Source organism: Amblyomma maculatum, chromosome 7 (assembly GCF_055883805.1).
Source record: "Amblyomma maculatum isolate TAMU_Amacu chromosome 7, ASM5588380v1, whole genome shotgun sequence".
NCBI classification, from domain to species: Eukaryota; Metazoa; Arthropoda; class Arachnida; order Ixodida; family Ixodidae; genus Amblyomma; species Amblyomma maculatum.
Window position 1 is genome coordinate 78,663,261 of NC_139350.1, and position 15,735 is coordinate 78,678,995.

The following is a 15,735-nucleotide window of genomic DNA, read 5'->3' on the forward strand; positions in this document are numbered from 1 at the left end:
CTTTTTCTTTTCCCAGCCTTGCATATATTGACTCTCGTCCCGAATAAGTTATCCATTTTCTTTTTGTTGGATAATGAGTTGTGCTTCCCCAACTGGGAATGTTTCTCCGGACAACTGTTCGAGTCACATTTCGTTCCGTTTCCGCTGCCGAGTGCGCAAATGTACGACGATCATACCTGAACCAATTAGGTCACAATTTGTCAACATGTCATTTCTTTCTTTGGTCGAAAAGGCAGTTTTTCACAGCGCAGTCATAAGGCCCAATGTGAGAAAAAGATTAAAGTTGAAAGTTGGGGTGCGGGAAGCTCTCATACGATGAGCTTGTTATAAAAGTTTCTGCATTTGTTTTGTCATTTGTAGTCGATACAGTCGTTTAACAAAAACGAGGAAACATATTCACTGTGCCTACGTTCCGTTACCACTCGTTCTCACGGCGTACAAACACACACTGCTGGCGTCACAGCGTAGCAGAGCCCCATGTTGAGTTCGAGGCGGAAGCACAGAGAGGGTCTGCGCTCCGTGGACCGAAAATACATGGCGTCGACAACACATTTTTTTACGCATTTGTTTACGGGTGTGCATATACACTAGCCGACATGATATTACTTATAATGGCCTCTATCAGCGGGACACTTCGAGCTCTGACAGCAGTGCCCTTGGCGAAGTGGGTATAGAGGTAATTTCTTTACAACACGTGCATCTTGCTCGTAAACTGGGCAGCAAGAACTGTGTGGCTTGTCTTAAGTATATTTATTTATCGTTCCCATTATGTCAGCGCTGCCATTTCTGTCCGGCGCATATCAGTGAAAGCAATAAAATTCAAGTCCTGTGTTAACTCAATTCATAAGCTGACGTATGACGTATGTGTACTGATGCCTTATCATCTAGATTTCTCATGGATTCAGAGGATGTTATCAAGAGGTGTAAATTTAATACAAAACTTCTCCATTTCCACTGTCCTGACATGTACGTCACGCATTCTGGATGGTATGTGGACAGTTAGCACGTTAAAAATGTCATGTGACGTTTTGGTGTATGCATCGAAGCCCGTATTTCTGATGTAGGAAATGTTTCATATGTCTTACCATGGACTGCATATTTCCTTGTATTTGTGACATATTTTCTACCAAACCGCTTTTTACATCTTCCTTCGTTAGTGTTCGAGTAAGGTGGAATGCTTTATTTTGTCCTTTTATGTGCTCTATATCTGAAAGTAAAGCGTTGCACTTTTTCTTCTCGTGCTCTATATCTGAAAGTAAAGGGCGGTTTTTGATTAATACCTTCCTGTGGGCGAGTCGGTGAAGCATCGTGCCTAACAGGAGCGCAAAAAACTAGGACACAAGGAATACCTGTTTTTTTTTTGTGCGTTCCTTGTGTCCTGGTTTTTTGCGCTCCTGTTCTGCACGTTGTTCTTTTTCTTCTAATCTTGCGAAATGGTTGTTCTTCCTTTCTTCTTTATTCACCGGAGTACTGCGCCGCTGAAAGTCTTGCAGGAAAGACAGGTGTCCGGCACTGGATATATAGGTTTTATACATACAGGCGACTCTTCACAACAAGTACATACACGACCGCATGGTGTCTCACCGGCTGCCCCGTGAACTCACTCCACGGCTACTCGAGAGCCCGATCCGCGTGCTTGGCTCCGGCATCGCGCTCACCGCGCTGCGTATTGCCGTTCCCAGAAAACTGCAGCAGCGGAAGTTCCGGGTACGTCACTCAAAAATAAAACGCAACCCTACGTTTTGTTCCAGCATGAAGCGCAGTACGGAAACTGAAGTGCCATATTAATAAAACAGTTTTATGGAATAAACTTACTTACAGTAAAGAGCGCCGTCTTTCCGACGTTGAATAAGTTAACTTGAAAAATCTGCGCGGCGTAAATCCGTAAAAAGAGTTTAAAGCGTGTTAAAAGGCGATTGTTGCTGAGAGCGTCTCTGAACGCAACCTAAAGGTAACATACACTCACTGAAGACATGAATTGATTACGGTGAAGGTAATTGTACCGTGTAACCATTGCCATACCGTCACATCCTGGCTGCGTTCGCGGCTGGTTTTGCCGCTTTTAGGAACAAAAAAAACTTGGTATTATGCAACGTAAAAGGGAACGTACCCCAGGAAATATGGTAGTAATTTATTTCAATGTTGGGATATTTATTTAAAAAAATAAAAACTATGCCTACAGGAATCGAACACATATCTTGCAATCAGGAACATGTTGTAGGGTGCATCCATTGCGCCAGAGAAGCGACGGGAAATGCGGCCTTTGAATGCACTCTTATCGTTTTCATTAAACGTACTAAAGATGGCGCGACGGACGCAACTGGCATGATCAGACGATTACTGCAAGCAGTTTTAATCATAGAAAGTATTTTATTGTGTACGCATTTTAGTTTATGCACTGCAATGTATACTAAAAAAAACATATAGCTTTATTGGCTTCCTTTTTTTTGTGTTTTTTTTTTTAGTAACGCCACCCGGCACTTCCGCTGCTGCAGTTTTCAGGGAATGGTAATACGCCCCCGCGCTCTCTCACCAAGAGAAGAAAGAAAAAAAAAGTTGAATCATTCCAAAGCGGCGAGCAGGAAGCGGCGGCCTCGGCGACGGAGTCCCAGCCGAAACAGGAACCGTGACATCCCCCCAAGACAGGCAAGATGCCGTTGCGTTCTACTAGCATATTGGGCGAGCAGACAGCGGCCATTTAGGGTGCCTCGATGCCTTTCGCCTCCGCATCCTGCCGTGCATTGTTTGTACTGCGCCATGCCGCGGGGTTGCGGTCCTGTTGAGGAAGGACGCCTTCGTTAAAGGGGTCGTGAAACGAAAATGTAGCTGCCCAGTTGCAATTTTCCTTGCTTCGGTAAACATTAGGCATGCCGATTCCAAAATATCTCGTTGAAATATTGCTTCTGCATTTAATAATACCATTCTTAAATCACAGCACTTTTGCGTTCCTGAAGCGACCATGCGACCCTGTAGGCCGGAATTAGAAGTACTCGCCTACGTCATGTTTAGCCGTTCGGAAACGCTGATATTAATCATTATTTCCCATAAGATAATAGGTTCCTGTTAAAGTTAGCAAATAAAAAAATAGTATATCAATTATTCGCTCACGAAAACGCATTTCTTCAAGAATCTGTACCCGGGCAGTCTCTCGTTGCTGTCACGTGACGCGCGGTCGGCGGCGGCGGAGGAAGACGGGTGGTGTCTGCTTCTCGCTGCGCACTGGAACAGAGCGAGAGGTGACACTCGAGTTCATTTGCGGTAACGACGACTAACCTCGCTCCGCCGGGTACTCCAAATGACCATGGTTCCAATCTTTTGTTGTTGTTTTCTTTTCTTTTTTTTTTGTGAACATTCATGATGGAGCACAACAACGTCTTGAGCAGTCTCATACCACCGGTACAACTCGGTTGTGCGGCCGCTGCTGTAATTTTTTTTTTCTTTATTCTTGGCGTCATTAAAGGTACGATGTAAATACGGTTTCAGGTCGAAGAAATCGACAAGTGTGTTCAATCCGAGTGGTGGGTGGAGTGTTTCAGGAGCGGGCGCCGCGGTGCGTACTCGTATATATTGCTCGCCTCCGCGCTGCATCGTTGAGAATAGCGTGTCGAGCTTCGCTTCCTTTATTTCGGCTCGATGACCTGAACTATGGCACTACACGGAAAGCGGGAAACTGGAAAAAAAAGGTTGGTACAATGTACTTGGGTGGCCCTTTCACCCAACGCGTTGTCGCAGCTTTGCTCCCCCACCTTTCCGGCGCCTCTTTCGTAACCTTTCTCAAAAAAGAAAAAAAAAAGCATACTTCCTACAATTTCTACAGTGCTCAGACTTCGCCTCTTTTTCGAAATTGCAGCACAAACTGATCCGAGTGGAAGTAACGTACGCTTTCACAAGTTTTGGCACACCGATTGGGTTCATGTGTTCTTACTACTTTCTACTGGAATTCCGAAATGAACCTCGGCGTCATTAGAAGCCTCGGCATGGAAATGAAGAAAGCTCACCTCAAACGATGCGTCGTACCGACGCAAAACCGCTGGCCCAGTGCATTGGCAAAAAAAAAAGTGTAGGCTGTCTGAGGTAAGTTCGCGTGATAAAAGTAGTAAATGTAGTTGCGATTTGTAGCCTTACAGATATGCCTATTTGAGAACTACTCGAATCGCAGAAGCCGGCATTTCTATTTGATTGTTTCCCGCCAGACTGCCCTCATAGCAGTAATATATGCGCATTTTGAATTTTTTTTTTCATTTTGAACGATACCGTGAGGCCAGCACAACAGGTGCCCCTACCAGCATACCATACCACCCAGAACAGGCACCTTGGTTCCTCTTTGATCACATTCTTTCCACAGCACTTATCTAGTCCCATAGAATCTGATGCCTTAGACTCCAAAGAGGAGGATCTTGTTGAGCAGAGCTCAGAATCCTTCACATCATTTAAAAAGACATTTCTAGGGTACAAATTGTTCACCTCAAAAGCTCATACGCCCCATGTCCTTGCATTACTATGGTGTGATTACCAGATCAACCATCCAGGAGAAATGCATTCACGCAAATGATTGGAAAGGCGGATAGGTTGGCTGAAAAGTTTAATATCTGACCTGCTACTCTACAGGCAAAGAGGCATCATTAAATAACAAGGAGGGTCGTGACTCGATTAAAATATATAGGAATAGTAACTTGCACCACAGTCACGAGTCAAGTCCTGTGTCATGCAAGAAGCAGCAGAAAGCCTGCACTGCCTGTAGAGCTTTCCGTTTCTGGCCAACCGGCCAATAAGTCCTCTGAGAGAGGCTTGTTGCCAAAACACTTCAAAGAAGTAACTCGAGTTATTGTTTTGCACGCATATACTAAGACACACCACTAGTACAAATTTCACAGTCTCCGTAATGTCACATGTGGAACATTCTGGGCAGTCCGCCTGTCCAATTAAGCATAAATATTTGTGTGTGAAACCACATTTAAGTGCAGTCTATGGAAAAAGCAAGCATAATAGAATATAATTGGCAAGTGTGCATGAATCCACTAAAACACTATCTTGTGGCCTTGAGCACAAGCAGATATAAGGAACTCAGTGACGTGTAGTGCCAAAGGCTGGTGACGATGTGGTGTTGAAAACTTCCAAAAATTTGTAATGCAGGCTTTCAAACTGTGAATGCACACCACTTCTGAAGTGGTTTCCCACAGATGTGGAAAGCCTCTTACCAAGGGGCCACAAGCTCAGCAGTGGTTTGTGGAGAATTATGCCCTAAAAAAAAAGCTAGTCGTGTTCTGACCAGGCATCACCACAGTTGTAGGCGACGCTTGTGGTGATACAGATCTATCTGTGTATACAGGGATATAGTTCTAATATTATCACCAGATGTATGTCAGATTAAGTTGCTTGAATCTACTAATTGGTACCATGGATTTCTTCAGTATCCCGAGAACATGCAAACGCACCAAAGGTTGAGTCATTACACACAGAGGTTGGGTGGGGTGATATGGGAAGCCGTAGCGTGATAGCATTTGTGATTAATGGCAGTTGAGTGCACGTGAAAAACTGCTGTTCAGCTGCTCGTCATCAGTGGTTGGCAACGGTGTTGTGCAAGCAGTCGTAAATACACACAAAGTGGTTCGTATAACAATTATGTAGATATTGGGCAGGCACGTGACATTCTGAAGTAACAGCGCAAAACGTGGATGGGAGCACAAGACGAGAAGACGACACAATGTCTCATCGTCTTCTCATCTTGTGCTCCCGTCCACATTTTGCGCTATTACCTCTGTTACCTCAGGATGGAAAACCAACAAGCCCAACCTGCTGTTCTGGCTAACATGCCATTGTTTGAGGTGCATTGCGGCAGCCAAGGTTTATCCCAAGCACCTGCACTTCTATGTACATGTTAAAGAGTACTGGGAGTGGTGCTCATATGGGTGCGCACCATTTTGCTGGCTCGGGCGATCAGATTCCAAGCGGGCTAGCAGTCACAGCCCAAAGCACATGTAGCAGATGTTTGGACTGTCGAACTGAGAAGTCTTCAGTTCAATTTCTTATATTTTTCAATTTGTATGAGTATCATATAGTCTGTGCTTGTGTGATTAAATTGCGAAGGTGTACATATCACCTGCTCTCCTGACCAACCCCACTCTGCATAAGTATTCACCAAGCAGTTTTCGTTCCAGCAAAAGGTTTTCACAATATTCAACACGAGCAGCTACTCAGACAGCATCAGTGTAGCATTCTTGGAGCTTTGAAAATCTGTTGTTACATTGTTTACTAGCAAAACATGCAGTGTAGATATGTGCACTAGGACGCATAAGATGCAGGGTCAATGTGGGCTGCCCTTACGTCTACAGCTGCCCTTTAATCCTGTTGCATTCTAGCCTGCAGTGAATTCAGCAGCAAAAGATTTCACAATTAAACCATCCCAACTTTATATTTCCAGATTTGACCCCAGCACCGATGAAGTTCATTACCAGCATTTTGGTGGCATATTCAACCAGCAGGCCAATTAGTCAGTGTCATGCAGGTTCTAGTGCAGATATTACCATGCAAACTATGGGTATGATCATCAACGAAGGAGGCTTTACTATACATACCTTTTCAGCACGCTATTTTATGACTGGTTAATGTCTGGTACATTCCAAAGGATAAGGCACATATTGTATGCATGTCTACTTAATTGCAGATTATGTTGGCTTGCTTCTGAATGAGACTGCAAAATGCTAAAAACAGTGGCCACCTTTCAAAGCAGCTTTTGCAGAAAACCGTTCGATTTTTCTATTCCCCATGAGCCACTATTTTTCGAGGCCATGTAAAGGTGAACGCGGCAACTAGAAAATCTAGGTTTGTCAGTTCCACAAGGACCACCACTTTGTAGTACATTTGGGCATTCTCTAATGTTACTAAATGAGTGTTAAAGAGAGACATGTTGCTTTCAAAATAATTTATTGGTTGGCCGCAGGTTCATCAGTGCATTCAAAATTTTTAGGCTAGAAGGCAGTTGACCTAGAGCAAGACATCTTTTATTCATGGTTCTTCGCTGTCTTCCTTTCTCCTAAATATACAAATGGGTATATACAGCTTCACTATCATGATGTGTTGAGGTCAGCGCTAAAGAAAAATTCCACCCATCAAAGGTATAGGTGGGGAGTGAGTACACAAAATTCATTCTAAGTGAGCCTATATATGTCTTGTAGATTCCAAGGGAAGGCAAGTGTAGCAGGGGGCGACAGAAACTCGGGCAGGCAGATGAAATTAGGAAGTTTGCGGGAATCATGCACCTGGCACAGGATCGGGTTATTCGGATGGATATGGGAGAGGCATTAGCCCAGCAGTGGGTGTAGTCAGGCTAGTGATATCAACAAGACTAACAACTGGATGAGTTGGTACTGATTCATCTTAAAACCAGCCAGAAGACGAAACACGTGAGAAGAGAGGAGCACAAGACAAAGTTTGACTAACAACTGAAATGTTACTGAAGGAAAGAGGCAAAACAAGATTCGCACAGAAATGCATGTGCACGAAAAACCCCAAAGAAGTGAAAGTGTGGAAAACAGAAAGGGTCTAAGAAATAATCTAAAAAAAGCAAATTTCTTATGGTCAAGGACCACTCGTTACAAAAGGGAAGCCACAGATCCAAATCCAAAGGCACACTATACTGCAAAGGCTAAGGACGTGTGTGTGGCTAAGAAGTAGGTCAACAGTCTTTTGGGGCCTTTTTTACATGTGCATCTCTGTGCAAGTCTTCTTTTGCTTCTATCTTTTAGTAAAATTTCAGTTATTAGTCCAGCTGTCCTGCAGTTCTCTCTTCTCATGTTTTCTGGCTTGTTTCAGAATGAATAAGGTGATGACTCTACAAACCTTGTGCAAACTGGAAACCAGTGTAACTGTCAGATGGAAACCTTTCCCTTATTTGGCTTGCATCACAAATAGGGAGGACTTTGCTGTGATGTCTGCCGAGGCATCCCCAAAGCAAGTGCGCAAGCTGGCTGTAGCAGATGTAGCGGTGCCTCCTGTTAACAAGAGAAAAAGCAATATTCACTTTTCAGCATAACAAAATGAAAATGTGGTTTAGGTCTTTTACAAATTTGAAAGTTATTCATGCATCCGTACAATTAATTCCCATCTAACAGAAGCTGTACAGTGTAACTTTCACTGTGAATTCATTCTCCCTGGAAGTATGGCAAACTTTGAATTCTGCTGTAGGTGATTGAAAGAATGAGACCCACCAAATATTAGAACTGCCGTGCAATCACAATTTGCTACAGCAACAAAATAATGCCTGAAGGCAATGCAGCTTTTGACTGACAAAACCTGGTAGTCGTCTTACACCCTGTATGCTAGTGTTGTGGCCAACGTCAATGTGCACGCTGATATCATCCGCATAGCACGAAGATGTTATGTATGCGACTTATGCGTTAAGCAGCTCTGTGCATGGAGTCATTCTATTCTAAGGAGCCATAAACGACAAATCCACTTCTGTCAACGGCTCTCAGTTGTTTCCCCACAACACGCCATGTGCCAGAATTTCTGCAAGTGCTGCAAAAATACTCTATAACTTCATTTGCTAACTGTAAAATTTTCAACACTTACTCCAGCTGTGGAAGTTTCGGTGTACTGGCCTTTGGAAGAACGTCTTTCTTTTTTTTTTTTTTTTTTTTGGGGGGGGGGTTGCCACATTTCAGCACATGTAAGATGCGAGTGTCGAAGAATTTTGGAGAGGTTTACTGTGTGGAGGTGTTGATGATGGTATCAGTGAAGTAAGACAATTTTTAAAATTATATTTGCACACTATGTAACACTGTCACCTAATGCAAGTGGGTAAAAAAAAACTAGCAAATAAAACTGAGTGCTGGTATGGTGATTGTTCTGGCAGCAAGTTAGTGATCATCTGTAGGAGCCAGTCCTACTCTGTGTGTTTTTCTATTCTGTGTCGTTTTTTAGTGTATTTTCCCATGGCTTCTGCAGGAGACAGGCTACTTCACTACATGCATTTTCACTTAGCACAGACTCCTCCGAAATGAGATTGCTTTTGTACTTATTTACTGCATTTCTTGCGGCATTCCTTATGTATTCATGATTTGAAGTGCGGACAGTTTTCTTTTTTTTTTTCGTTACTTCACATCAGTGTGTATGCCCTTTCCATTTAGCAAGTTCACACTATCAGATGATGCGTGTTTTCCTCATTTACTCGTGCATGGAATTAAGCAAACCAGTAATCTGCATGGTGAAACGTCGTGCTCATGCGTACCTTCTGCGAAAATAAGAAAAATATGAAAACCAGCGATGTTGTGTTTGCGCTAACGTGGCGCAATATCGACACTGTAGACAATGTAGATGATAGCAAGTAAGTGGCGTTAAAGGGGAAGCTTTCTTTTATTAGCATTGCCTTCCGCAATAGATTTGATTACAGCGTTTCTTGCTCGAGACAATGAAAAACAGGCGGCCGCTTGTTCAAGTTATGTCGCCTTTCGCTCAAGGTTCCTACTTTGTGTTCTCGACTAGCAGTCCATGATTAAGAAGCATTTGGAGTAAATGCGGATGATCTGTAACACCCAGACGGCTGCTTCAACTACGTAGTCGCCGCCGGGATCTCGCCAGATGCTCTCAAGAGCAGTCGGCATCGGCACGCACCGCCCGCAGCTGCACCTGTTGGAAAGCTTCGGTTAGCGATTGCGCACTCTCGCAACGGTCGAACGTAGGCTAGGCTGCAAGACTCGGACATACATACCAATGCTATAGTGCTCTAGACCAATGCGTAGTTCCGAAACGGCTGGGATCGGGAGGCTGGCAGTCCGGGCTTCTGCAAGCCGGAGTTGTGCCGCGGTTACCGCGGCCTCTCAACACAAGTGTTACTGTACCGGTCGCAGGCTCCATCTGCACCGACCTGGCACCCGAAAAGTTGCGTCGGTGTAAGGCTCAAAGCCCACGATGTAACCATGTTTTAACAGTAGCGACTACGCTGGAACCTGGGACGCCGGTACAGTCGGCATGGGCGTCGGCCATATTAAAAAACCCTGTGTGAGCGTAGAGTAGGGCACAATTAAAACCTCTAATATACACCGAGCTCAGTCAACTTTGGCTCAGCAGGCTCCGGCAACGGGAGCTTCTCATTGGCTTAGCGCTATGACGTATCTGTTGAGTTGAGGAGGACGCTAGCTAGGAAACCGAAATTTTGTTTTTGTCGCTATTAAATCAACGCGGGCGATGAAACGAATAGAGGTATATTATATGACGCAGGATAAGGATTCCATTTAGGCAAGCCGTGCAAAATTTCCGGGAAACGTTTCACGACCCCTTTAACTACAAGCGAGCCCTCCTTAAAGGGGTCGTGAAACGTTTCCCGGAAATTTTGCACGGCTTGCCTAAATGGAATCCTTATCCTGCATCATATAATATACCTCTATTCGTTTCATCGCACGCGTTGATTTAATAGCGACAAAAACAAAATTTCGGTTTCCTAGCTAGCGTCCTCCTCAACTCAACAGATACGTCATAGCGCTAAGCCAATGAGAAGCTCCCGTTGCCGGAGCCTGCTGAGCCAGAGTTGACCGAGCTCGGTGTATATAGAGGTTTTAATTGTGCCCTACTCTACGCTCACACAGGGTTTTTTAATATGGCCGACGCCCATGCCGACTGTACCGACGTCCCAGGTTCCAGCGTAGTCGCTACTGTTAAAACATGGTTACATCGTGGGCTTTGAGCCTTACACCGACGCAACTTTTCGGGTGCCAGGTCGGTGCAGATGGAGCCTGCGACCGGTACAGTAACACTTGTGTTGAGAGGCCGCGGTAACCGCGGCACAACTCCGGCTTGCAGAAGCCCGGACTGCCAGCCTCCCGATCCCAGCCGTTTCGGAACTACGCATTGGTCTAGAGCACTATAGCATTGGTATGTATGTCCGAGTCTTGCAGCCTAGCCTACGTTCGACCGTTGCGAGAGTGCGCAATCGCTAACCGAAGCTTTCGAACAGGTGCAGCTGCGGGCGGTGCGTGCCGATGCCGACTGCTCTTGAGAGCATCTGGCGAGATCCCGGCGGCGACTACGTAGTTGAAGCAGCCGTCTGGGTGTTACAGATCATCCGCATTTACTCCAAATGCTTCTTGATCATGGACTGCTAGTCGAGAACACAAAGTAGGAACCTTGAGCGAAAGGCGACATAACTTGAACAAGCGGCCGCCTGTTTTTCATTGTCTCGAGCAAGAAACGCTGTAATCAAATCTATTGCGGAAGGCAATGCTAATAAAAGAAAGCTTCCCCTTTAACGCCACTTACTTGCTATCATCTACATTGTCTACAGTCTCGATATTGCGCCACGTTAGCGCAAACACAACATCGCTGGTTTTCATATTTTTCTTATTTTCGCAGAAGGTACGCATGAGCACGACGTTTCACCATGCAGATTACTGGTTTGCTTAATTCCATGCACGAGTAAATGAGAAAACACGCATCATCTGATAGTGTGAACTTGCTAAATGGAAAGGGCATACACACTGATGTGAAGTAACGAAAAAAAAAAAAGAAAACTGTCCGCACTTCAAATCATGAATACATAAGGAATGCCACAAGAAATGCAGTAAATAAGTACAAAAGCAATCTCATTTCGGAGGAGTCTGTGCTAAGTGAAAATGCATGTAGTGAAGTAGCCTGTCTCCTGCAGAAGCCATGGGAAAATACACTAAAAAACGACACAGAATAGAAAAACACACAGAGTAGGACTGGCTCCTACAGATGATCACTAACTTGCTGCCAGAACAATCACCATACCAGCACTCAGTTTTATTTGCTAGTTTTTTTTTACCCACTTGCATTAGGTGACAGTGTTACATAGTGTGCAAATATAATTTTAAAAATTGTCTTACTTCACTGATACCATCATCAACACCTCCACACAGTAAACCTCTCCAAAATTCTTCGACACTCGCATCTTACATGTGCTGAAATGTGGCAACCCCCCCCCCCCCCCCCCCCCAAAAAAAAAAAAAAAAAAGAAAGACGTTCTTCCAAAGGCCAGTACACCGAAACTTCCACAGCTGGAGTAAGTGTTGAAAATTTTACAGTTAGCAAATGAAGTTATAGAGTATTTTTGCAGCACTTGCAGAAATTCTGGCACGTGGCGTGTTGTGGGGAAACAACTGAGAGCCGTTGACAGAAGTGGATTTGTCGTTTATGGCTCCTTAGAATAGAATGACTCCATGCACAGAGCTGCTTAACGCATAAGTCGCATACTTAACATCTTCGTGCTATGCGGATGATATCAGCGTGCACATTGACGTTGGCCACAACACTAGCATACAGGGTGTAAGACGACTACCAGGTTTTGTCAGTCAAAAGCTGCATTGCCTTCAGGCATTATTTTGTTGCTGTAGCAAATTGTGATTGCACGGCAGTTCTAATATTTGGTGGATCTCATTCTCTCAATCACCTACAGCAGAATTCAAAGTTTGCCATACTTCCAGGGAGAATGAATTCACAGTGAAAGTTACACTGTACAGCTTCTGTTAGATGGGAATTAATTGTACGGATGCATGAATAACTTTCAAATTTGTAAAAGACCTAAACCACATTTTCATTTTGTTATGCTGAAAAGTGAATATTGCTTTTTCTCTTGTCAACAGGAGGCACCGCTACATCTGCTACAGCCAGCTTGGCGCACTTGCTTTGGGGATGCCTCGGCAGACATCACAGCAAAGTCCTCCCTATTTGTGATGCAAGCCAAATAAGGGAAAGGTTTCCATCTGACAGTTACACTGGTTTCCAGTTTGCACAAAGTTTGTAGAGTCATCACCTTATTCATTCTGAAACAAGCCAGAAAACATGAGAAGAGAGAACTGCAGGACAGCTGGACTAATAACTGAAATTTTACTAAAAGACAGAAGCAAAAGAAGACTTGCACAGAGATGCAAATGTAAAAAAGGCCCCAAAAGACTGTTGACCTACTTCTTAGCCACACACACGTCCTTAGCCTTTGCAGTATAGTGTGCCTTTGGATTTGGATCTGTGGCTTCCCTTTTGTAACGAGTGGTCCTTGACCATAATAAATTTGCTTTTTTTAGATTATTTCTTAGACCCTTTCTGTTTTCCACACTTTCACTGCTTTGGGGTTTTTCGTGCACATGCATTTCTGTGCGAATCTTGTTTTGCCTCTTTCCTTCAGTAACATTTCAGTTGTTAGTCAAACTTTGTCTTGTGCTCCTCTCTTCTCACGTGTTTCGTCTTCTGGCTGGTTTTAAGATGAATCAGTACCAACTCATCCAGTTGTTAGTCTTGTTGATATCACTAGCCTGACTACACCCACTGCTGGGCTAATGCCTCTCCCATATCCATCCGAATAACCCGATCCTGTGCCAGGTGCATGATTCCCGCAAACTTCCTAATTTCATCTGCCTGCCCGAGTTTCTGTCGCCCCCTGCTACACTTGCCTTCCCTTGGAATCTACAAGACATATATAGGCTCACTTAGAATGAATTTTGTGTACTCACTCCCCACCTATACCTTTGATGGGTGGAATTTTTCTTTAGCACTGACCTCAACACATCATGATTGTGAAGCTGTATATACCCATTTGTATATTTAGGAGGAAGGAAGACAGCGAAGAACCATGAATAAAAGATGTCTTGCTCTAGGTCAACTGCCTTCTAGCCTAAAAATTTTGAATGCACTGATGAACCTGCGGCCAACCAATAAATTATTTTGAAAGCAACATGTCTCTCTTTAACACTCATTTAGTAACATTAGAGAATGCCCAAATGTACTACAAAGTGGTGGTCCTTGTGGCACTGACAAACCTAGATTTTCTAGTTGCCGCGTTCACCTTTACACGGCCTCGAAAAATAGTGGCTCATGGGGAATAGAAAAATCGAACGGTTTTCTGCAAAAGCTGCTTTGAAAGGTGGCCACTGTTTTTAGCATTTTGCAGTCTCATTCAGAAGCAAGCCAACATAATCTGCAATTAAGTAGACATGCATACAATATGTGCCTTATCCTTTGAAATGTACCAGACATTAACCAGTCATAAAATAGCGTGCTGAAAAGGTATGTATAGTAAAGCCTCCTTCGTTGATGATCATACCCATAGTTTGCATGGAAATATCTGCACTAGAACCTGCATGACACTGACTAATTGGCCTGCTGGTTGAATATGCCATCAAAATGCTGGTAATGAACTTCATCGGTGCTGGGGTCAAATCTGGAAATATAAAGTTGGGATGGTTTAATTGTGAAATCTTTTGCTGCTGAATTCACTGCAGGCTAGAATGCAACAGGATTAAAGGGCAGCTGTAGACGTACGGGCAGCCCACATTGACCCTGCATCTTATGCGTCCTAGTGCACATATCTACATACTGTGCATGTTTTGCTAGTAAACAATGTAACAACAGATTTTCAAAGCTCCAAGAATGCTACACTGATGCTGTCTGAGTAGCTGCTCGTGTTGAATATTGTGAAAACCTTTTGCTGGAACGAAAACTGCTTGGTGAATACTTATGCAGAGTGGGGTTGGTCAGGAGAGCAGGTGATATGTACACCTTCGCAATTTAATCACACAAGCACAGACTATATGATACTCATACAAATTGAAAAATATAAGAAATTGAACTGAAGACTTCTCAGTTCGACAGTCCAAACATCTGCTACATGTGCTTTGGGCTGTGACTGCTAGCCCGCTTGGAATCTGATCGCCCGAGCCAGCAAAATGGTGCGCACCCATATGAGCACCACTCCCAGTACTCTTTAACATGTACATAGAAGTGCAGGTGCTTGGGATAAACCTTGGCTGCCGCAATGCACCTCAAACAATGGCATGTTAGCCAGAACAGCAGGTTGGGCTTGTTGGTTTTCCATCCTGAGGTAACAGAGGTAACAGCGCAAAATGTGGTCGGGAGCACAAGATGAGAAGACGATGAGACATTGTGTCGTCTTCTCGTCTTGTGCTCCCATCCACGTTTTGCGCTGTTACTTCAGAATGTCACGTGCCTGCCCAATATCTACATAATTGTTATACGAACCACTTTGTGTGTATTTACGACTGCTTGCACAACACCGTTGCCAACCACTGATGACGAGCAGCTGAACAGCAGTTTTTCACGTGCACTCAACTGCCATTAATCACAAATGCTATCACGCTACGGCTTCCCATATCACCCCACCCAACCTCTGTGTGTAATGACTCAACCTTTGGTGCGTTTGCATGTTCTCGGGATACTGAAGAAATCCATGGTACCAATTAGTAGATTCAAGCAACTTAATCTGACATACATCTGGTGATAATATTAGAACTATATCCCTGTATACACAGATAGATCTGTATCACCACAAGCGTCGCCTACAACTGTGGTGATGCCTGGTCAGAACACGACTAGCTTTTTTTTTAGGGCATAATTCTCCACAAACCACTGCTGAGCTTGTGGCCCCTTGGTAAGAGGCTTTCCACATCTGTGGGAAACCACTTCAGAAGTGGTGTGCATTCACAGTTTGAAAGCCTGCATTACAAATTTTTGGAAGTTTTCAACACCACATCGTCACCAGCCTTTGGCACTACACGTCACTGAGTTCCTTATATCTGCTTGTGCTCAAGGCCACAAGATAGTGTTTTAGTGGATTCATGCACACTTGCCAATTATATTCTATTATGCTTGCTTTTTCCATAGACTGCACTTAAATGTGGTTTCACACACAAATATTTATGCTTAATTGGACAGGCGGACTGCCCAGAATGTTCCACATGTGACATTACGGAGACTGTGAAATTTGTACTA